Source organism: Paramisgurnus dabryanus, chromosome 8 (genome assembly GCF_030506205.2).
Source record: "Paramisgurnus dabryanus chromosome 8, PD_genome_1.1, whole genome shotgun sequence".
Classification (NCBI taxonomy): Eukaryota; Metazoa; Chordata; class Actinopteri; order Cypriniformes; family Cobitidae; genus Paramisgurnus; species Paramisgurnus dabryanus.
Window position 1 is genome coordinate 5,645,107 of NC_133344.1, and position 24,730 is coordinate 5,669,836.

At 36.7% G+C, this 24,730-nt stretch overlaps 1 protein-coding gene and 1 pseudogene across 1 annotated transcript in view; both read left to right on the plus strand.

Moving 5' to 3' along the window:
- LOC135771705 (uncharacterized) overlaps positions 1–4,192 on the plus strand; it is a 65,680-nt gene extending 61,488 nt beyond the window's left edge. Inside the window, exon 3 of the mRNA XM_073815415.1 lies at positions 3,445–4,192. The gene's annotated coding sequence lies outside the window, so the exon portion shown is untranslated. The remainder of the gene's footprint in view (positions 1–3,444) is intronic.
- Positions 1–16,296, plus strand: part of LOC135771655 (uncharacterized) — a 32,544-nt pseudogene extending 16,248 nt beyond the window's left edge.
- The last annotated feature ends 8,434 nt before the right edge of the window (positions 16,297–24,730 follow it).

The following is a 24,730-nucleotide window of genomic DNA, read 5'->3' on the forward strand; positions in this document are numbered from 1 at the left end:
CCACCGTAATGGAGATTCAATCACAAAATTATTAACAGTGACAGTCATACACAGGGTTGTCTGGATTACTTTTTAACCTAATGTTTGAAACAGCAGGTTAACAACTTATGAATAACAAACTTATATATATAAAAATGATTCAGAACAGTTACAAACAATAACGTGACAACTTAAATAGCAGCAGGAGTATATAGGCAGACGCAAACGGATTTCGCGCCCGCAGATTTCGGCAAAAACTCCGGATTTAATGCCCATCATTGACAAGCACACATATCTCGCGCTTGAGCGTGTCTGTGACCAGAACTGTCATTGACAACAAGCACACATACAAAGCCTATCACGCGCGTTTGTGAGCCGTCATTCACAAGTACATTAACCCTGCGCGTGCTGTTTGCTTGCCCATTTTCAATGATATAGAGCACAAACCCTTTGATACTTGAGATGAAATTAAACTTACCGCTGAGTTAAGCAGATCTCAATTGACTCTGTCGTCTATGTGACGTGCAACAGTCAGCACATGATCATTTAAAATCCGTTTACAAGACAAATGCTGTTGTTGTTTAATATAAAGTTTACATTGCGTTGTAAAAATGATGAAATTATCTTCATACATGCTAATTTCATAATGCGAACGTATTAACACAAGCTTTTTATTCTGCTATAATATTTAACACTATAAACAATATGTCATTTTATATACAAACTATAATTCTATCTTGACATGCACATGAGGTTCATTTTAGTCCAATTTGATTCCCTCTCTTGCGCACCGTTGCAGTCGTCGGTCTCACTCTCAGCCTCCTTCCTATTACGAGGCTATGCGCTAAACATGGCATTTAAAAAAACGGATAGTTTTTTTATAGTTCGAATACGGATATTTCCCGTCATGTTCGAATGCATATTCGAATATCGAATAAAAAGTGACAGCCCTAATTTAGAGTAATTTTTAAAGAATTATGTTTGTTCATTGTTACCATAATTGAGAAGTGTGTGTTCAGTGTAGAGGGCAACACAATGAGTTAGCGCGCATCATTGTTGCCTCACAGCAAAAAGGTCTTTGGTTTAAGTCAGACAAAGACCTTGTTTATGAGACCTTTCTGTGTACACTCCAAAACATGTAGATTAGTTAAATTTGCTAAATTACTCTTTACCCAACTAAGTCACTAGTTGAAAAACATAGAAATTTGCTTATTACCTAATCAGTTTAAGTTGGTTCAACTTTTTGGTGTAAGTTGACATTACTCAGTAAATTGAGTTAGGTAAACTACATCATCCAAGAGTTGAGTAAACGCGAAAAAGCTGTGCAGCAAGTTGCCTTGAAAAATAAAGTTAAGTCAACTTTTTATTTTTTACAGTGAATGTGTGATTCAGTTATTCAATACTTATTCAGTTTAAGTTAATTTTTAATATAGTACTTTAAGTTATGGTTAATCATTTGCAGTTTTTGAGTTCATATCACAGTTTTTATTAAGTGAAATTAACTTTTTAAAAAACAATAAGTTAAATAAACTCATTTCATTTAGTGACTTTACAGTGTATGTAAAGATTATATTTTAAGTTGTTATGAGCTTGATCATGATTTCTGTTTAAAAGTTTTTGGATGTGCTTTAATTGAACAACTAAATAATAATAATAAATCAACCATACACAACTTTATTTTTTTTTTTTTATATATATTTTACCATCCTGGATGATACAATTAGATGTGAATGACGTCATTATGTAAAGTACGTTAAAGAACTGGTGAATCTGGTGAAAAAAGAGTTGGACTTCCCATCACTATACAGAATCTCAATTCTTCATCCTTCTTTATGTAAATAAGAGTGAAAAGACAATTTAATTGTTTCATGTTTCTTTCAGATGTGAAGAGTGATTCATGTTTGGATATAGAAATAACGTCCTCGACATCAAAAAAGCGACTGACAGCACAAACTCTTTCCTGCATCACCTGTGGAAAGACCTTCAGCTCACAGAGACATTTAGAGAGACATGAGAGAAAACACACAGTACAGAAACTCTTCACCAGATCTGAGATCAGCTTTACTACCTTACAAGAGAAGAAAGTTCATTCAGAAGACCACAGAGAGAAGAAGAAGAAGAAGAAGAAGAAGAAGAAGAAGAAGCAGTTTCACTGTGAGCAGTGTGGGAGGATTTGTGTCTCTTCCTCTGATCTAAATGTTCACATGAGGATACACAGTGGTGAAAAGCCTTTCAACTGCACTGAATGTGGAAAATACTTCAGAACCAAACAGTATCTTAATGTTCATCAGAAAATTCACACTGAAGAGAAACATTATCACTGTAGTGTCTGTGGGAAGAGTTTTGTTCAACAGTCAAACTTACTTTATCACAAGAGAATTCATACAGGAGAAAAACCTTTCAAATGCTCTCAGTGTGACAAGACGTTTACTTGTTCAGGTAACTTAAAAGACCATCAGAGAGTTCACACTGGAGAGAAACCTTATCACTGTAGTGTCTGTGGGAAGAGTTTTAGTCAACAGACTTCATTACTAAATCACACGAGACTTCATACAGGTGAAAAACCTTTCCAATGCTCTCAGTGTGACAAGACGTTTGCTCAGTCAGGTTCCTTAAAATCCCATCAAAGAGTTCATACTGGAGAGAAACCTTATCACTGTAGTGTCTGTGGGAAGAGTTTTAGTGTAAGTGATACCTTACTTAAGCACAATAGACTTCATACAGGTGAAAAACCCTTCAAATGCTCTCAGTGTGACAAGACTTTTATTTGTTCAAGTAACTTAAAAACCCATCAGAGACTTCATACTGGAGATAAACCTCATCACTGTAGTGTCTGTGGAAAGAGTTTCTCTAATTTATATCATTTAAGAGTTCATCAGAGAGTTCACACTGGAGAGAAACCTTATCACTGTAGTCTCTGTGGGAAGAGTTTTAGTGTAAGTGATACCTTACTAAAGCACAATAGAGTTCATACAGGTGAAAAACCTTACAAATGCTCTCAGTGTGACAAGACGTTTACTTGTTCAAGTAACTTAAAAACCCATCAGAGAATTCATACAGGTGAAAAACCTTTCAAATGCTCTCAGTGTGACAAGACGTTTTCTTGTTCAAGTAACTTAAAAGCCCATCAGAGAGTTCACACTGGAGAGAAACCTCAACACTGCAATGTTTTTGGGAAGAGTTAATCAACAATCAGTCTTTGTAAAGCACCAGTGACCTTGATAAGGTTATGACACCAAAATCTTGTATAAAAACAAGTCTTGTTAAAAAACAAGTTAATAGTAAAATAAGAGCAAATAATCAAATTATGAGCAATATCGCAGATAAATAGAACAGAACAAACATACAAATGAAATAATACTGTGCTGCTCATGGTTTCAGATGGATCTAACAGTACTGTATTATGGAGGACAAAAAATGACTTAAAGGTCCCATATTGGAATGCTTTTTAGAGTTTTATTTTAGGTTATGATGTCCTAAAGGGATAGTTCACACAAAAATGAAATTTCTGTTATTTTTTATTTTCATGTTGTTAGAAACTAGGGCTGTTCCGAATACCATTTTTTGAGCTTCGAAGCTCTAGTAGAAATAAAATCGAATATTCGAAGCTTCGGAAGGAGGGGCTGAACATATTATTTCTCTTTAATAAAGGCAGGAATCTGTGTGTGTGTGTGTGTGTGTGTGTGTATGTGTGTGTCTGTCTATCCACAGTTTTATTATGTGGCGGATGTGTTGCTGCGAACTCAAGGGAGTGTAGTGCATTTTTTTCGTGCAATATGGACATGTGACACTTCTAGAATTAATAAACTTTAAAAATACTACAGAACAGCGCAAGCCGGAAGCGGCGTGCCTGTCATGCATCATGCGAGAACAGCATTAGTGAAACAAAACACAAGACCAATACTTTTAATAAGGTAGCCTATTTTCTAACAACATTTGTCTAACAAACAAACATTCCTGTATCAGAAATTAGCAGCACAGTAATTACTGACAACGTAAAGGGTAGGCTATTTAAATAAAACAACGAAAATAAATGAACGAAGTTCAACAAACTGTAATAAAACGGTAGCATACTTTCAAAATCAAGTTTATTTATTATAACACTTACACCATCCAATATGTTTTTTTCATCAGAACAATAATCAAGATATTTTGCAGAAACCCCAGTGCTCCGTCATGCAAGTCAACCGATCCGCACACTTTAAGAGCTAAAGCATATATATCCAATACAAAAGTAATCCCCCATATCTCCGTGTGACATATTGACGTCTTGTGTCACACAGTGACACAGTGAAGCAAATCAATCAGTTTTTGCAAGAAACTGAACGTTATTTACAACACTATTAGCGTGAATTCCAAAGCAGGAAGCGCACTTTCCGTTCGAGGCGATCTCTTCTTCTACTGGTGGAGTTTGATGGCTGTTGGCTATGGATGTAGGTCTCTCTGCGCCACCTAGAGAGCGGGAGTGTGAATCGCACTTCTTGCTTGGCAAAAGCTCTGCATTAACGCTGAAAAATATTTATATATATATATATATTCGAATCTCAAAACTGAAAATCGAATGTCAACCCACCGAACGAATATTCGAATTTTCTGGTCCAGCCCTATTAGAAACCTGTATAAATTTCCTTGTTCTGATGAACACGAGGGACGATCCAGGGCTCGAAATTGCGACAAATACTCCCAAATATATTTTAAGGACCCACAGATTAAATGCGACCAAAAGTTAATCTGTGCGACCTTAAAATATATTTGGGAGCATTTGTGCGACTGCCCATTTTGTTGTGGTGCGACTTGATTAAGATTGTGCCTAAAGATATTTTGAGGGATGTTTGAAATAAAGACATTTGTGAGCCCCATTCGCTTCCATAGTATTATTTTTTCTTTTTGAAATAACGTTACCCATGGAGGTAAACTAAATGGGCCGGTGTCTGTAACTTAAGAAAAAAAAAACGTTTGATTTCCAACAGATATTTTATCAAAACTTGTGGATACCAAAGACGTTAGAATTACAAAACTACACATTAGCATCACATAACCAATTACAATATATAATTTTAGTTTTCTCTGGCTTCATAATGTAACTTAAAAAGAGGGCTGCATGATAAATTGCATGCGATTGTCTTGCACATCTCGTTAGTAAAGCAGCAGCCGGTTCAGAAAGCAGGTGATGGTGCTTTACTATAGTGCTGCAACGACGCGTCGACGTCATCGATTACGTCGACTATGAAAATACGTCGACATGCGTAAAATGCGTCGACACGTCGCTGTTTACGTTCATTTTGCCTAATGGCGGCTTCTGCTCCTGGCAGTGTTATCCATACATTGATTTGTTTGTGTGCTCCACAAAATCAACAATGGCCGCAACATTTACATTTTTATTTTCATTTCAAACGGCTTCATTTATTGTTGTGAGCGCTCGGTGGTGCCTCTCTTGTGCACGCGCGCTCTCTCTTTCTCTGCGTGAAGCCCCTAGACAGCGCCTCTCATACATGACACTGAGTGAAAGAATTAAAAGTTGGCTGTGTTTTCCATGCGGATTCCTCTGTGTACTTGCATTTTCACGTAAACGTCAGATGTTACTGGCAGAGAAGACGACTGATTCGAGTTTATCATGAAAGGTTAGCATTGTTTTCCCACATACACTGGTTCTCTATGTGCTTGTGCGCGAGCTCTCTCTCTCTCCTATGCCCGCGCATGCCTTCTGTAGTAACTCTGTGTAATGGCAATTTTTTAATTTGCGCCGAATTGTCTGCGATGTCGCGTTTATAAATCAAGATTTTAGTAATTTAGCAGTTAAATTAACAACTGGTTGAATTAAACACAAGGTTATTGGGTCATGTTTAGTCACTATTTTAATAGTCTTTGGGGTGGTTTCCTGGACAGAGATTAGCTTATGCCAGGACTAGACCTTAGTTTAATTAAGAAATATAATTAGTTTAAACAAACATGCCTTACTAAAAACATTACTTGTGTGCATTTTGAGGCCAAACTAAGAGCACTGATGTATTTTAAGATATGTCAGTGCAAGATGTTTTCAGTTTGGACAGCTCTTATATTTATTTTAGTCTAGGACTAGTCTAATCCCTGTCTGGGAAACCGCCCCTATATGTCTGACAACAGAACAGATACTATGTGAAAATAGCATTCAGTTGTGTTAAAATACAATAAAACAAACAATGACTGTCAGATCAGACAGAGTAGAAAAACAGATTATCCAACAGATTAAATAGCTAAAAGAACACTGTATTAATAATAAAAAATAGTCGTTAGAGTAGTCGACTAATTGGAAAAATAATCGCTAGATTAGTCGACAGAAGAAATAGTCGTTAGTTGCAGCTCTACTTTACTATTAATCTATGGCAGGTAATCCATATGGTGGATAAAACGTGCAAATAAATGTCCGATTGACCGATGAACGGCTAATCGAACGTCTGACCAAACGTCTTGAACTTTAAGCGCCTAGCAGCATGTGTGACCCACGTGACTACCTGACATGATGTCAACGCCTTAAAAGTAGCATTTTTTTTTTTTAAATTGGGTAATGTGCCAAGCTGTCAAACAGTGTATGTGTCCGGGAGCAAACAAACTGTTCAGAACTATATACAGTTGTTTTTCATATTTTATTTACACATTTATCTTTTTATACCACATTTATCCCCTTTATAAACTCTTTTGTTATGTGTCAAATTCATTTATTTTATATTTTGTGATATCTGGGGCCGTATTCACAAAGAATTTTAAGGCTAAAAGTAGCTCCTAACTGGCGAATTTAGAAGCAACTCCTAAAAATAATAGGCGTGTCACTCCTAAATTTAGGACTCCTAATTTTTTTCACTAAGAGTAATTCACAAAGCATTTTAGCCCTAAAAGTAGCACCTAAGTCTGGGACAGCTTAAAAGAAGTCGAGAGGACTCCTAACTCACTAAGACCTATTCACAAAGGATCTTAAAATGTCTTAGGTGCTGATCCTCCTTAACATGGACAGTTTCACCAACTCAAAAGCATTGCACATACTTAAAAGCACACTTTAATGTAAGCATATTGTTTATGACATTTGTTTCATAATTCATTACATTCATGACAAGCAGGAAGTTTTTTAGAATTACATGAAACAATAATGATATTAAATATTTAATATTATAGGGATACCTGTTGCCATGCTAGTCTGTTTAAAGGCTGCAATCTCAACCCTCTACTGCGATTGTAATGCATATACCACCGCCTCTCGCATTCGTCCGGGGTCCGCGACATAAGCGGGAATGTTGCATTGATCTGCAACAAATCCTCTCCCCAGTGATGCGCGGGTTGATCGGAAATGAGCGGATGCATGTGGTCACCCGCGGTCACGAGTCATCCAAAAATATTTTTTATGATATTCGGGTCGCGTTCGGTCGGGTCGTTTGAAATAAAGATGGCAATTAACTATTAAACAATTACTACTTAAAAAGAATGCTGGCCAGGGAGCGGGTCGGGTACACTATTTATTTTTTATTTTTTGCGGTCCGAGTTGCGGGCGGGTTAGTTGAAAACGTTGGTCGGGTGCCAGTTGTTTTGTACATTGACCCGCGCATCACTTTCTCGCATGTCTCACGCTTAGTTTTGCTTGATATCTCAGTGCCGAATTTCCCTTTTATTACGTTTCTTTTTTCCAGCACCAACTGGGCCAGCAGCAGTAACTGATCCTGCATCCATTTGGGCTTTCTTTTGGCGAGTTCCACCATCATTTATTTATTACATTAGGCAGGCTTCTTTAATATGGGCAACATTTCCTTGCTTTAAGTAGTCTATTTAGGCTAATAGGATGTACATTAATCAAGCAAGTAATGCAAAGTCGTTTTATTATTAGGCAATTGGCGGTTTTCATTTGTATTAGGCTTGATTTAATTTAATTTAATTCACAACTTTTCTTTAATATATGCATTTTGATGGCATTACTATTATTATTTTGTATAGGACACAGACATATTTCGATATTGTAATTCCATGATTTGGTGCGTCTGTGTTATGTTACGCATGACAGCCCTGTCATCTAACAACCAATCACCGTGGTCATTGCGAGGCAGCTCGTGCATGAGAATTGACGTCATCCGTAGCAACGAAGACTCACTCTTAGTTTAGGAGTTATCATTTTTCCTTACTAAAAGTAGGTCTGAAAGGCGTTGTGAATAACTTTTAAGAGAAAACTCCTAGCTAAAATCTTTTAGTGCGATTTAGGAGTACTCTTAGTGATAAGATAAAATGCTTTGTGAATACGGCCCCTGATGTTACAGATTGGTTTTAAAGTCTTAGGGCCCTATTTTAACGATCTAAGCGTGTGGTCTAAAGCACACAGCACACTGTCTAAATGGGCGTGTCCGAATCCACTTTTACTTATAGACGGGTTGCCGGTTTACAAACATTACAGGGTGCGCGCGCATCCAGGAGTCAGAAAGCCCGATTTGTGAGCTGGTCCACTACTGCAACAAACCTAATTATTGAAGAGTTCTTTATTGTTTGTATATAAATAAAACTCTCTTTATTCTTTATATCTTCTGTCTTTATTTTTGCAGTGTTACTGTGACACATGTATGATTTATAATGTTAGGCTAGTAACCTAATAGTTGCATCTACTGGTATGTTAACATCAGGCACCCAGTACTGGCTCTGTTGGTACTATTATCCACGCAACAACTCCTTGGCATTTTGACTTACAGACACCGCTACTAGCCTACACAAGGCACGTCTATTCTTTCTGCCTAGAAAAACTACGCGGACGAAGACCCACAGTTTAAGAATAATGTTAAATAATTGTTGTTTTTCACTTGTATTGAAATTAATTTTTTTTTATTAAAACCTTTAAAACCCGTTTGCTTTTAGTCATGGAAGTAAAAATAGCAGGCTTTTAATTGATGCAAATATGTGGCTATTCAATATTATCAAAAAATAATTTACAAATATGTAAGAAAAGGTTGCGGAGTGCCGTTTCAGCACTTGGACAGCCCCTTGAGTTTTTTTTAAAGCATTACTTAAAATGTTTCTCATCTCAGCATATCCACAGGTACAGAGTCATCATATACAATAAATCCGTGGGGTAGCATTTAAAAAAAAAACATTTAAAAACAGATGCATTTGTTTAGAGCAAAGCATTTATTTACTTACCAGGCTGCAGGTGCAGCAGCTCTTTACAACTGATAACAACGTCTCATATTGGTCCTCATTTATGTCCAAGAGACTCAATAATAATCTTTTACATTTGAATGCTTTACTTTTTCATATTTAAAAGCGTTTTTGTGCTGCTGTGCATCCATGTGTGTGATAAGCAAACCCACGTTGTTTCTACGCATATTTCTAACGCGCTCATTAAATGACAAAAACACTATTGCGCAGTAGACTTTAGGCCAGGTTTTAGTTGGTCAATGGCGTAGTCTATTTTAGTTGTCTCAAAATAGCAACGCACCAACTATGCGCCTGAACATACATCGTTTTTAGATCAGAACGCCCATGGATGCAAAAAATGGGTGCAAATGCATTTGCCATTTAAACAACGTGGTGCTAAACGTGTAAATGACAATTGCACCGGGGGGAAACTAGCAAGACACATTTGCAAAAAAAAAATACTTTGCATTGCGCCAGGTGTATGATAGAGCCCTAAATGTCATGGGACCATAATTTAATTAATTGTCCATTAACTTTGCCTGGGATAGGAACACACTGAGAAAAGGTTCAGATTATTCAGTAAATGCTTTGTTCATTTTTACAATGGTTATGTCTCATGACTTCTGCTATAGGCCTATTCTCTGGGCTGGTAAATTAAAGTTTACATTATTATTCAGTATTTTGTCAGTCTTTTTATTCTTTCTAGGAAAGCTAAAGGACCTGTTATTGCATGGAGAGCATCTTGACCATATGCACAGTGTAATATGGTAGCACCATGAACTGCAATAGACGGCAAGTACACGTCACAGTTATGTCACTGCAAGCTGCACACACAATGTGGTGGCAGAAAAACAGTGCAAAATTAATTGCACAAGAGAAACGAGCAAGGTAACTCAATAGAAAATGTTTTTTTGTGCTGTTAAGTGTCAGAATAGGAATGCCAAAAAAGATGGCCTTCAATTTTATAGAATACCATCGTCAAAGACATCATTTGAAGATAAACGTAGGTGTTTATGGTTGCAATTAGCCTTTAAACAGACAGACTGGAGTGATGAAATCATCTGGAAATATTTTAATCATTAGAATAGAAAATAATTTGAGAAGATCTCCGGTGTTCTGTTGAAGTCTGTTCCCTCTATGTGTTTCTTATAGCGTTTTCATCACATTACATTTATAATTTATTTAGAAAGATTACATTTTGAATGGGTTATACTAAAAAGCAATTTTACCATGTATTAAATATTTCATATTTTTTCCGTTTTCTATCATTTCTTTTTACCTTATATCTTAGCCTATTTCTTCTTCTTGTTTGTTCAAAAATTATTACGTTTACATACTTAATAAATATATAAATATATAACACGCACACAAGTGTGAAGTGATTATATAAACAGGCCTATGCATATTAATTTATATGTAAACATAATAGTTTTAGAACAAACACCTGGGCTATAAATATAAGAAAGAAATAATAGAATACAGGAAAATTATTAAATATTTAATAAATGGCAGGCAGCACACATGCCATTTTTGTCCTTACATTCAGAAGTGCACTTTTTGGAGGCGTTTTATTATTTAATTTTCTTTAATAAATCAATAATATTGGTAAACCTTTAAGTCTTTTATCAAATTAAAGGTATTAAAAAAACTCAATCTTTTTGGATCCGCTAAATCTATCAGTCAAACCTCTTAACACAGCAGAGCAGCTGAACGTCTTGCAACAGTAAACAAATATCTTGTTGTTTGAGTAAGGCACACGTGAAACAATACAGAATGCACGACCAGGTTTTTACCGCTCATTTGCATGAAGCGTCTAAAGTCAACAAATTTGACTCAGAACCGCGAGAAGACAAAAACTTGTATTTATGAAATGTAATAGAATAAAAAATTATGATAATATGCTTTGGAATGCGTTTTTACCAAAGAAAAACACGAATAAAATACAAATACTTGAATAAATACTTTTAAGTAGAAAGTAACCTCTGCTTGATGGTGACCATAGCAACTTGTCAACCCGTGGTCAGTGGACGTTGGAATGAACGATCTATTTACTTTTCCTTTCGGTGTTTTTGGCAGTCTGTAAAACGAGATCCGAATTCTTGTTAAATCTGTTAGTACAGTCTATCGCACAACAGCTTTTTCTCATTTAGACGCGTTTTCGCTGATTTCACACTGTACTCAACTTCTGCCGCTCTGTCTTTTGCCACTGGCTTTCGCCAAAGGTAAGTTCACACCTCAGCCCAGAAGATGGCGGCAATGCACACTGTTTGCAAACTGCCAGTAAAACTACCGAAGAAGAAGAAGCATCTTCTCTCCCCAGTACAGCAGGAGGCGCTGCATCTCTTTAATCCGCAGATAAACTCACTAAAGAAAGAAAGAAAGGCTGAATCCCAAACCGCCTACTTCCATACTATATAGTATGTAAAAAGCGTTACTTTGCGTACTATATAGTATGGAAGTAGGCGGTTTGGGATTCAGCCAAAGAAAGAAAGAAACTTTAGTCCACACTCCAGATCAGTGGGTGGCGGTAAATGCACCCGAAAGTTGTTTGCCAACCGCCAATAAAATCAAGAGAAGAAGAAGAAGAAGAAGAAGAAGAAGAAGAAGAAGAAGAAGAAAGAAAGAAAGAAAGAAAGAAAGAAAGAAAGAAAGAAAGAGCGCGCGTGTTATGTGTTTGTGTATCCTCAGTGTTTTATCTTTTGCGTTGCGTGTTTCATTAAGTTTAAACGGAGTCTTGTCTCTGTGTATTTTATTGTTGAAAGGATACAGGACACTACAGTGTGTGACAGTAAACAGAGCTTACAGGAAGATCAAACCTCCACAGAGTCTCTGGATTTTGCCTGTAACGCCGGAGAACAGCAGCAGATCCTGCAGACCAAACTGAAGATGTGTTCAGCTAAACTCATCGACTGCACGAACCTCATGATGAAGATTAAAACTGAACCCACAGAAATCAAAACTGAACCCACAGAAATCAAAACTGAACCCACAGAAATCAAAACTGAACCGACAGAAATCAAAACTGAACACACAGAAATTAAAACTGAACTCACAGAAATAAAATCTGAACCCATAGAAGAGGAAGATCGCACCGATGAAGATGATGATTTTATTCAATCAGGTATGTCTCCTTAATTATTGTTGTGTTTTTAACATTTTTATATTCATGTGAGCACCTGTTTTGTCACAAACTCACTAATCAAAAGTCCAAAATATTTAAGTACTAAAATTTAAGGACATTTTAGTTTAGGATATCTTTAAAACTTAACAGGCACTTAGGTTTAAAGGGTTAGTTCCCCCCTAAAATCACTTACCTCTGTGTCGTTCTAAAACCCAAAGTGCTCAGATTGTCTTAAGAAATTTTTTTTTTTTATAAAAACCGGGAGCCCAGCAAAAACAGAATGTTCCCGGGACACAAAAACGTTAACGTTCCCAGAACGTTCCATTTAGGTTATTTTTAGTTATATTTTATAACCTAGAAAGAACGTACCCTGTAGTTTTTTTAAGGTATAACAAACAAACTTTTATAGCCTAATGGATGGCCATTTTAAAGGGATAGTTCACTCAGAAATAAAAATAGTGTCATTAATGACTTACCCTCATGTCGTTCCAAACCTGTAAGAAAATAATGTAATAAATGACTCACCCTCATGTCGTTCCAAACTCGTAAGACCTCCCTTCAACTCCCTACCAGTTCACAAACTTTCCATTTGTGAACTGGTATTTACCATTGCTTTTGTTGTCATTCAACCATTTACGACGTTGCTGCTGCTGCCATTTTGAAAAGGTCAAAGGTAATCTCATCTCGGCAACTCGGGCATCAAAATATTTTACGAGTTGCCCAGTGGAAAATACCACATGAGGGGTGTTCATGTGCATTTTCCAAGTGGGATTTTGGTATTTACCATAATTACGATAGCACGTGAAGGCAGCAACAGTAATAAATAAAACCATTAACTTTTCTTTGCAAATATACATTTTGAACACTAATGAGTACAGTCATTTAGCCAAAACAAGGGCAAAATTTTGATTTTGACATTTGTGAGATGTAAATAATGTTATCTTAATCTTAGGTGTCATAATTATGAATGTTACATCAAAAATAACAAATATAAAATAGGCATATTTTATTTTGTACTTTTTTGTGATGCCAGTGAAGATTCTGACTAAATACAATACTGCACCATCAGATTTCCTCCCAATCTGCTCCAGCAGAAAAAAATATAACTTAAGAAAATATATTTAAGTTTTCCTACTCTGAACTGTCTTGAAAAGTGGAAACGATCTATTTGAAATCGCGCCGTCTATGTAATTTTTGATGGTCGCTCTTAAAGGGAACACGCATAATTAAAAATATAATGGCGCAGCCATACAGTAGACATTTTCCAGGAACGTTTTTGCGACCCAGTGAAGGCAGGGGGTGAGCGAAGAAAGATGATAGCGTAGCAGATTAACCAGCAGGGCACGCACAGAATGATGTGGAGGCGAACTACACTGAGCCATTTGAGACAAGAGACAGAATTACAGTGGGAGAAAAATAAATATGCGACTCCTCAACTAAAAAAATTGCAGTCAACAAAATTTCATCGTCAATTATGTCGACTACGTCGACTATTCACGGCAGCACTAAAACGAACTATCTGAAAGAACTGGTTCACAAAAAAAGAGTCGGACCTTCCATCACTATACAGAATCTCAATTTTTCATCCTTCTTTGTGTAAATAAGAGTGAAAAGACAATTTAGTTGTTTCGTGTTTTTTTCAGATGTGAAGAGTGATTCATGTGAGAAGAAACTTCATTCAGAAGACCACAGAGAGAAGAAGCTGTTTCACTGTGAGCTGTGTGGGAGGATTTTTGTCTCTTCCTCTGATCTTAATGTTCACATGAGGACACACAGTGATGAAAAGCCTTTCAACTGCACTGAATGTGGAAAATACTTCAGAACCAAAGATAGTCTTAAAGTTCATCAGAGACTTCATACAGGTGAAAAACCTTATCACTGTAGTTTCTGTGAGAAGAGTTTTAGTAATTTGGCTTCATTAATAAATCACAAGAGAATTCATACAGGTGAAAAACCTTTCAAATGCTCTCAGTGTGACAAGACATTCACTTGTTCAACTAACTTACAAGCCCATCAGAGAGTTCACACTGGAGAGAAACCTTATCACTGTAGTGTCTGTGGGAAGAGTTTTAAGTACTGGAATAGCTTTCTTAATCACAAGAGAGTTCATACTGGAGAGAAACCTCATCACTGTAGTCTCTGTGGGAAGAGTTTTAGTCATCACACTTCATTACTAAATCACACGAGGCTTCATACAGGTGAAAAACCTTTCAAATGCTCTCAGTGTGACAAGACCTTTGCTCAGTCAGCTTCCTTAAAATCCCATCAGAGAGTTCACACTGGAGAGAAACCTTATGTCTGCTCTCACTGTGGAAAGCGCTTCTCTTATTCATCTCAATCAATAGTTCATCAAAGAGGTCATACTGGAGAGAAACCTTATCACTGTATTGTCTGTGGGAAGAGTTTTAGTGCAAAGGCTGCCTTACTAATGCACAATAGAATTCATACAGGTGAAAAACCTTACAAATGCTCTCAGTGTGACAAGACCTTTGTTCAGTCAGGTCAATTGAAAGTCCATCAGAGAGTTCATACTAGAGAGAAACCTTAACACTGTTATGTTTGTGGGAAGAGTTCATTAACAGTCAAACTTTGTAAAGCACCAGTGGCCTTGATAATGTTATGACACCAAAAACTTGTATAAAGTTTTAAATATTGTTAAAAACAAATAATCAAATTATGAGCAATATCGCAGGTAAGTAGAACAGAACAGACATACAAATGAAATAAAACTGCTGCTCATTGTTTCAGATGGATCTAACAGTACTGTATTATGGAGGACAAAAAATGACTTAAAGGTCCCATATTTGAAAGCTTTCTAGAGTTTTATTTTAGGTTATGATGTCCTAAAGGAATAGTTCACACAAAAATTAAAATTCTGTAATTTTTTACTTATTTTCATGTTGTTACAAACCTGTATAAATTTCTTTGTTCTGATGAACACGAGAGAAGATACAGGGCTCGAAATTGCGACAAATGCTCCCAAATATGTTTTAAGGTCGCATGCGACCAACATTTAATCTGTGCGACCTTAAAATATATTTGGGAGCATTTGTGCGACTGCCCATTTTGTTGTGGTGCGACTTGATTAAGATTGTGATGTTGCGTGCTGCTGTCCCAGGTTCAGTGTTCTCTTCAACGTTACATAATCAAATTTCACCATTAAGTTCTTGCGTTTAATGAAGACCGCAGATATGCTAATATGAGCGTCAATCATTCCTTGTTGCCGTGCTACGTTGCTACGTGAAGTGCGAAAATGTGAAAAGACGAACCACAAGCATGACGAGAACGAGCCGATTACAGCCAATGTTACTACTGTAATTAATGGCGACGATCCGGATTCAAAAGCGACTCTGCCACCGGAAAATAAGACTTGATGTTAAACATTTCACTTTCGTAGAGAGTGGCTTAAAGATTTCAAGGGTCTCTGCTATGAAAATGGCTCGATGTAACTTACCGTGTTTACTGTAAATCCTGTAAAATGGTGTTGGTGGCGGAATCAAAACCTTTTAAGCGCCAGACCTTGCTTAAACATGCCGAAAGTGCCAAAAACACAATATGTGTCATGACAAATGTGTTCATTATTGATGGAGACATCGACCTGTCTGTTAAAGAGTGTTTGATAGTGTATGTGCGCATGCGCTGTTGAATGGACATCCGACAAACATCCTTGTGGTCCATGTTGATGTGGAACACGACAATGCTGATGGTATGTTTTTGTTGTATTTTTTAAAACATTGCCTATTTTGTAGTAATAGCATCCTGGTAATGCCGTTATTAATACCAATATATATTAGTCTTCTATATTAAGGTCACTTTTGTAATGTCACAATTAATCAGTGTTTTATGTGTTTGTTAGATTTTCTATTGTAATCTTAATCATGTTACCTGTAATTGTTAAATTATTATTGCTGCTATACTATTTCAACAGCATTTGGGTATTCATTTAGGATATAGGAATCTATGTAGCAAAAAATAAAATAGAAGACCAAATTTTAAATGCTGGCCATAGGAGGCAAAACCTGGTGGTGGTGTTTTATTTTTAATAAAATAAATCTGTTAACATATACATTGTAGTTGTGGTGCTTTTTCATTTTTGGATGGATGTGCCTAAATTTTTGCTGGTGCTCCTAACTCTTTAAAGTTGGGAGCACCAGTGCTACCAAATAAAAAAGTTAATTTTGAGATCTGAAAATATTTTGAGGAAAGTTTGAAAAAAAGACATTTGGGAGCCCCATTCGCTTCCATAGTATTATTTTTTTCTTTTTGAAATAACTTCACCCATGGAGGTAAATTAAATGTTAGTTTCTGTACACTAAATGGGCCGGTGTCTGTAACTTAAGAAAAAAAAAACGTTTAATTTCCAACAGATATTTTATCAAAACTTGTGGCTACCAAAGACTTTAGAATTACAAAGCATCACATAACCATTTACAATATATAATTTTTGTTTTCTCTGGCTTCATAATGTAACTTAAAAAGAGGGCTGCATGATAAATTGCATGCGATTCTCTTGCGCATCTCGTTAGTAAAGCAGCAGCCGGTTCAGAAAGCAGGTGATGGCGCTTTACTATTAATCTATTGCTTATCAATATGGGGGATAAAATGTGCAAATAAACGTTCGATCGACCGATGAACGGCTAATCGAAAGTCTGACCGAACGTCTTGAACTTTAAACGCCTAGCAGCATGTGTGACCCACGTGACTACCTGACATGATGTCAACGCCTTAAAAGTAGCATTTTTTTTTTATTGTGTGCCAAGCTGTCAAACAGTGTATGTGTCCGGGAGCAAACAAACTGTTCAGAACTATATACAATAGTGTTAATTTGTGTTGTTTTTCATATTTTATTTACACATTTATCTTTTTATACCACATTTATCTCTTTTATAAACTCTTTTGTTATGTGTCAAATTCATTTATTTTATTGAACAATTAATGACGTCGCCGAGCAACCCATCTATTTAGCAACGGGAAAAATGGTTTGCGCGCCGAGCGCATGGTCGAAAGGAGTTGTTCCTATTCTTTTAATGAGTAATGGGAGTGTTTTGGGTGTAACGTGCAATAAACTAATGAGAGTCTCAGCTCTCATCCCCTTTAAAATCCAGTTGTGCTGGCACTATGTCTAATCCCTATTTAGAAAGCGGAATTTGGAGTCTGAAAAACTAAGCGGACGAAGAAGACCCACAGTTTAAGAATAATGTTAAATAATTGTTGTTTTTCACTTGTATTGAAATTAAATTTTTTTTATTAAAACCTTTAAAACCCGTTTGCTTTTAGTCATGGAAGTAAAAATAGCAGGCTTTTAATTGATGCAAATATGTGGCTATTCAAAATCATAAAAAAATAACTTACAAATATGTAAGAAAAGGTTGCGGAGCGCCGTTTCAGCACTTGGACAGCCCCATGAGTTTTTTTTAAAGCATTACTTAAAATGTTTCTCATCTCAGCATTTCCACAGGTACAGAGTCATCATATACAATAAATCCGTGGGGTAGCATTTAAAAAAAAAAACATTTAAAAACCGATGCATTTGTTTAAAGCAAAGCATTTATTTACTTACCAGGCTGCAGGTGCAGCAGCTCTTTACAACTCATAACAACGTCTCATATTGGTCCTCATTTATGTCCAAGAGACTCAATAATAATCTTTTACATTTGAATGCTTTACTTTTTCCTATTTAAAAGCGATTTTGTGCTGCTGTGCATCCATGTGTGTGATAAGCAAACCCACGTTGTTTCTACGCATATTTCTAACGCGCTCATTAAATGACAAAAACACTATTGCGCAGTAGACTTTTGACCAGGTTTTAGTTGGTCAATGGCGTAGTCTATTTTAGTTGTCTCAAAATAGCAACGCACCAACGCCTGACCATACATTGTTTTTAGATCAGAACGCCCATGGATGCAAAAATGGGTGCAAATGCATTTGCCATTTAAACAATGTGGTGCTAAACGTGTAAATGATAATTGCACCGGGGTGAAACTAGCAAAAGACACTTGCGTCACGCTGCATTGCGCCAGGTGTATGATAGAGCCCTAAATGTCATGGGACCATCATTTAATTAATTGTCTATTAACTTTGCTAAGAACACACTGAGAAAAGGTTCAGATTATTCAGTAAATGCTTTGTTCATTTTTACAATGGTTACGTCTCATGACTTCTGCTATAAGCCTATTCTCTGGGCTGGTAAATTAAAGTTTACATAATTATTCAGTATTTTGTCAGTCTTTTTATTCTTTCTAGGAAAGCTAAAGAACCTGCTATTGCATTGAGAGCATCTTGACCAGATGCACATTGTAATATGGTAGCACCATGAACTGCAATAGACGGCAAGTACACGTCACAGTTATGTCACTGCAAGCTGCACACACAATGTGGTGGCAGAAAAACAGTGCAAAATGAATTGCACAAGAGAAACGAGCAAGGTAACTCAATAGAAAATGTTTTTTTGTGCTGTTAGGTGTCAGAATAGGAATGCCAAAAAAGATGGCCTTCAATTTTATAGAATACCATCGTCAAAGACATCATTTGAAGATAAACGTAGGTGTTTATGGTTGCAATTAGCCTTTAAACAGACAGACTGGAGTGATGAAATCATCTGGAAATATTTTAATCATTAGAATAGAAAATAATTTGAGAAGATCTCCGGTGTTCTGTTGAAGTCTGTTCCCTCTATGTGTTTCTTATAGCGTTTTCATCACATTAAATTTATAATTTATTTAGAAAGATTACATTTTGAATGGGTTATACTAAAAAGCAATTTTACCATGTATTAAATATTTCATATTTTTTCCGTTTTCTATTATTTCTTTTTACCTTATATCTTAGCTTATTTCTTCTTCTTGTTTGTTCAAAAATTATTACGTTTACATACTTAATCAAGTTCAAGTTCGTTTATTTCTATAGCACTTTTCCACAGTTCAGGACTGCCCAAAGTGCTTTCCATAGTGGCAACAGATCATAACATCATTAATAAAACCACATTTATAAATAACATGGAAATAAAAAACATAGACACAGTGCTAATATAAGTCATGATATGATAAAAGCACCTCATCAGTATTAGGCCTCCTAATTCAGTCAGTTGACAGAACTCCGAGCATCACCAGTCAGTTGACTGAGTGCAACAATTACAAAAAATACAAAAACATATCACAACAAACAATTAAAACTCATATCAATAAGATCTAATACAACAGACAGATTAAAGCTCATATCAATAGGTAACTCACTGTGCCGATCAAACATATGAAGAATGTAATGGCACATGTCAGTAGACCGAGCTCGAAATTTTTAAAACCTGTTTCAGTGCAAAGAATTTAAAAATGATAAATGTTCAACTAAATTCCATAGGCCAAGAAAAATAGATACGTTTTCAGTAGAGATTTAAAAGTGCTCAGGGAAGGTGCAACTCTTATTTGGCTTGGAAGGCTATTCCATAAACTAGGGCCTATAATTGAAAATGCTCTTTCTCCTCTGCGTTTAAGTCTGGCGGCAGGAGCAGTAAGCAAACTTTGCGAGCTGGAGCGTAGTTCTCTGGGTGGTGTATATGGACTAAGCAATTCCGATAGGTAGGGAGGAGCCTGGTTGTGAAGGCATTTGTACACAAACAGAATGATTTTAAAGTCAATCCTGTATTGCACTGGTAGCCAATGGAGGTCACGTAAAATATATAAATATAACACACACACAAGTGTGAAGTGATTAATATATAAACAGGCCTATGCATATTAATTTGTATGTAAACATAATAGTTTTAGAACAAACACCTGGGCTATAAATATAAGAAATAATAGAAAACAGGAAAATTATGAAATATTTAATAAATGGCAGGCAGCACACATGCTGTTTTTGTCCTTACATTCAGAAGTGCACTTTTTGGAGGCGTTTTATTATTTAATTTTCTTTAATAATATTGGTAACCCTTTAAGTCTTTTATCAAATTAAAGGTATTAAAAAAACTCAATCTTTTTGGATCCGCTAAATCTATCAGTCAAACCTCTTAACACAGCAGAGCAACTGAACGTCTTGCAACAGTAAATAAATATCTTGTTGTTTGAGTAAGGCACACGTGAAACAATACAGAATGCACGACCGGGTTTTTACCGCTCATTTGCATGAAGCGTCTAAAGTCAACAAATTTTACTCAGAACCGCGAGAAGACAAAAACTTGTATTTATGAAATGTAATAGAATAAAAAATTATGATAACATGCTTTGGAATGCGTTTTTACCAAAGAAAAACACGAATAAAATACAAATACTTGAATAAATACTTTTAAGTAGAAAGTAACCTCTGCTTGATAGTGACATAGCAACTTGTCAACCCGTGGTCAGTGGACGTTGGAATGAACGATCTATTTACTTCTCCTTTCGGTGTTTTTGGCAGTCTGTAAAACGAGATCCGAATTCTTGTTAAATCTGTTAGTGCAGTCTATCGCACAACAGCTTTTTCCCATTTAGACGCGTTTTCGCTGATTTCACACTGTACTCAAACTCTGCCGCTCTGTCTTTTGCCACTGGCTTTCGCTAAAGGTGAGTTCGCACCTCAGCCCAGAAGATGGCGGCAATGCACACTGTTTGCAAACTGCCAGTAAAACTACCGAAGAAGAAGAAGCGTCTTCTCTCCCCAGTACAGCAGGAGGCGCTGCATCTCTTTAATCCGCAGATAAACTCACTAAAGAAAGAAAGAAAGAAAGAAAGAAAGAAAGAGCGCGCGTGTTATGTGTTTGGTTATCCTCCGTGTTTTCTCTCTTGCGTGTTTCATTGAGTGTAAACGGAGTCTTGTCTCTGTGTATTTTATTGTTGAGAGGATACAGGACACTACAGTGTGTGACAGTAAACAGAGCTTACAGGAGGATCAAACCTCCACAGAGTCTCTGGATTCTGTCTGTAACGCTGGAGAACAGCAGCAGATCCTGCAGACCAAACTGAAGATGTGTTCAGTTAAACTCATCGACTGCACGAACCTCATGATGGAGATTAAAACTGAACCCACAGAAATCAAAACTGAACCCACAGAAATCAAAACTGAACCCACAGAAATCAAAACTGAACCCACAGAAATCAAAACTGAACCCACAGAAATCAAATCTGAACCCACAGAAATCAAAACGGAACCCACAGAAATCAAATCTGAACCCACAGAAATCAAATCTGAACCCACAGAAATCAAAACTGAACCCACAGAAGAGGAAGATCGCACTGAGGAAGATGATGATTTCATTCCATCAGGTATGTCTCCTTAATTGTTGTGTTTTTAACTGTAATGTGAGCACCTGTTTTGTCACAAACTCACTAATCAAAAGACCAAAAAATTTAAGTACTAAAATTTTAGGACATTTTAGTTTAGGATATCTTTAAAACTTATCAGCCACGTAGGCTTAAAGGGTTAGTTCACCCCAAAATCACTTACCCCTGTGTCGTTCCTAACCCAAAAGTGCTCAGATATTTTTTATAAAAACCGGGAGCCCAGCAAAAACATAACGTTCCCATATGGTTCCCGGTAGGGCTGTGTGATATGGGGGGTGGAACTATCACGATTTCTCGATCCCCCCCTCGGTTTTGACACAAACAGACATGCTTTACAGTTTTAATGCATTCTGTGTGAATTTTAAACATTTTCCAAAGGAAACTAATTAGAGCTTTATAGAAAAGTTAACACGTTTCTAGATTCCAGAACAGACCAAAATAAAAATATTAACTTGGGTAATTAAAACAACAACAAAAAACTACCCAGACTAAAGTCTCCAAAATAACTACAATTAGAACAGTGCCAGAATCTAGCTGCTTTAAAGAGCCACACAGATCCTGTATTGCAGTACATCATGTGGCTGTCCTTCAATGTAAACAATGTGCAAAGTAGTTGAACCAAAAAGTGCACGATTAATAAAGTTATTGGCTTCTAAAGTTGGGAGTCGACTCTGAATCGCTGAAACGAATCGTTATATGGATTGGATCTCCTGCCGGACTTTTTCCATGTCACACAAATGCTTCCACGTCACACAAGATACTAATCTCCGCATACAGCCTTGCCCGCGGGAGAAATGAAAACTATGACTTGCCCACAGTCAGTTAGTGTGTGTAAACATCATATCACGCTGTGTTTTCAGTTTGTGTTGTTTTTACTACCAAAGGAGACTTTTTCAAGCCTAGGAGTGATATACTAAAAGCGTCTGGCTGTGAAGAATCAGTGGTTAAAATACATTTTTAACGGAGGGATTTAGACGTTTGGCAATGAAAGATGGTTCATTACCCGCCTTATTTGGAACAACATGCGTCTCCTAACCACAACCTGTAATGATTATAGCTACATACTTGCTTTTATGAGTGTAAAATGTCTATCGTCGTTTTTATTGCTTGGATTATTGATGAATGATATCGTTGTTTAAACTCTTAATATACTGTCAGAGAGTCACGTTAGCAAGCGGTTAACGTAACGCATACTCACTTAGGGTTTTGCTATGACCCAGTTAGTTTACATAATGCTTAAATTAGTGTAAAATCTTAGTTTCTATTGTCATTTTTACTGCTTGGATTAATGATGAATGATGTCGTTGTCAGAGAGTCACGTTAGCAAGCGGTTAACGCATGCTCACTTACAGTTTTTCTATGACCCAGTTAGTTTACATAAATGCTTAAATTAGTGTAAAATTGTTAGTTTCTATCGTCGTTTTTTTTGCTTAGATTAATGATTTCATTTTATTCATTTATAAAGCACTACTAAAACAACAGAGTGTGTTGCCCAAAGTGCTGTACAATATACAGAGGAAAAAGGAGAAAAGAAAGAAAAACAGCACGAGCAAAGCTAGTAAATTAGTAAGAAACTAAAAAACCGATATCACCATATAGACACATAACCATACCATACAACAGACAACTCAACACACTTCCGGCTGAAAGGCAAGATGTAAAAAAATGAGCCCTCAGTCGGCTTTTAAAAATTGTTAGCGTACGGGATGCTCTAATATGAGAAGGCAAAGTGTTCCACCTCTTTGGAGCTGCCACTGCAAACGCCCGATCACCCTTTCATTTGTACCTTGTTTTCTGGACAGCTAAAAGTAATTGATCTGAAGACCTTAGGTTTCTGATCGGGCTATGCCTTACTATAAGCTCTGACAGATACGGTGGGGCTGACATATTCAGGGATTTAAAAACAAAAATCAATAGTTTATAGTCGATCCCGTACTGGACAGGCAACCAGCCCAGAGACGACAAAATTGGTGAGATATGGTCACGTTTGCAAGTTCCCGTCAGCAGCCTAGCGGCAGCGTTCTGGACTGATTGCAAACGGTTTAATGCCTTTTGACAGACACCCAAATATAAAGAGTTACAATAATCAAGTCTCGTAAACACAAACGCATGTAACAGCTTTTCACAATCAGAAAATGATAGAAAAGGTTTAACCTTTGACACCAGGCGTAAATGAAAGAAACTTGATTTGACAACCAAGTTTATCTGTTTATCAAATTTAAGGGAGTTATCAAATAGTACCCCTAGATTTTTAACAACGGGTTTGCAAAACGGGGTCAGCTCACCTAACAGTGACTTTTCAGTAGAAGTGGGGCCATCAAACCAAATAAGCTCAGTTTTGCTTTCATTTAAGTTTAAAAAGTTTGCTGACATCCAAGCTTTAACCTCATTTAAACAATGCATGAGTGGGTCCAGAGCATTTGTATTGCTTCTCGTTAAGGGCATATAAATTTGTGTGTTGTGTGTTGTGAAATGAAATTCCAAATTTTTCGAAAAATAGATCCTAATGGTAAAAAGTATAGAGAGAATAAAATGGGGGCTAAAATGGATCCCTGAGGGACACCACATATCAAAGGGGCAGATGATGAAAACAGTTTTCCTAGATTAACAGAAAAATTTCTATGTGAATGAGCGAAACCATTTAAGTGCTGAGCCCTGAATCCCCGCCACGTCCTCAAGGCGAGAAAGCAGAGTCTCATGATCAATCGTGTCGAAAACTGCCGTAAGGTCTAAGAGCAGAAGAACTACAGAGTAACCAGAATCCCTTAATAACATAATATCATTATGAACTCTTAACAGTGCAGACTCTGTTCTGTGGTGTGTTTTAAAACCAGATTGAAAACTCTCATACACCTCATTATGGTCCAGAAATTCCTGCAGTTGGCTGTGTACAATTTTCTCTAGGATCTTGGATAAAAATGGGAGTTTTGATATTGGTCTAAAATTCGACAGCACAGAGGAGTCTAAATTCGGCTTTAACCAGAGGTTGCACTACAGCATGTTTTAATGACATCGGAACCACACCGGAAACCAAGCTACCATTAATAATGGACAGAGTGCTAGGGCCAATGATGTCGAAAACTCTTTTAAATAACCATGCTGGAATACTATCCAAAGGGTAATTTGTAGGTTTCAACCTACCTACAATTTTATGCAGAGTATCCATGGATACTGGCTCAAAGTGGGAAAGAGTAGCAGGGCACATTATTGAAATCACAGGATCCACCATAGAATGTCCAAC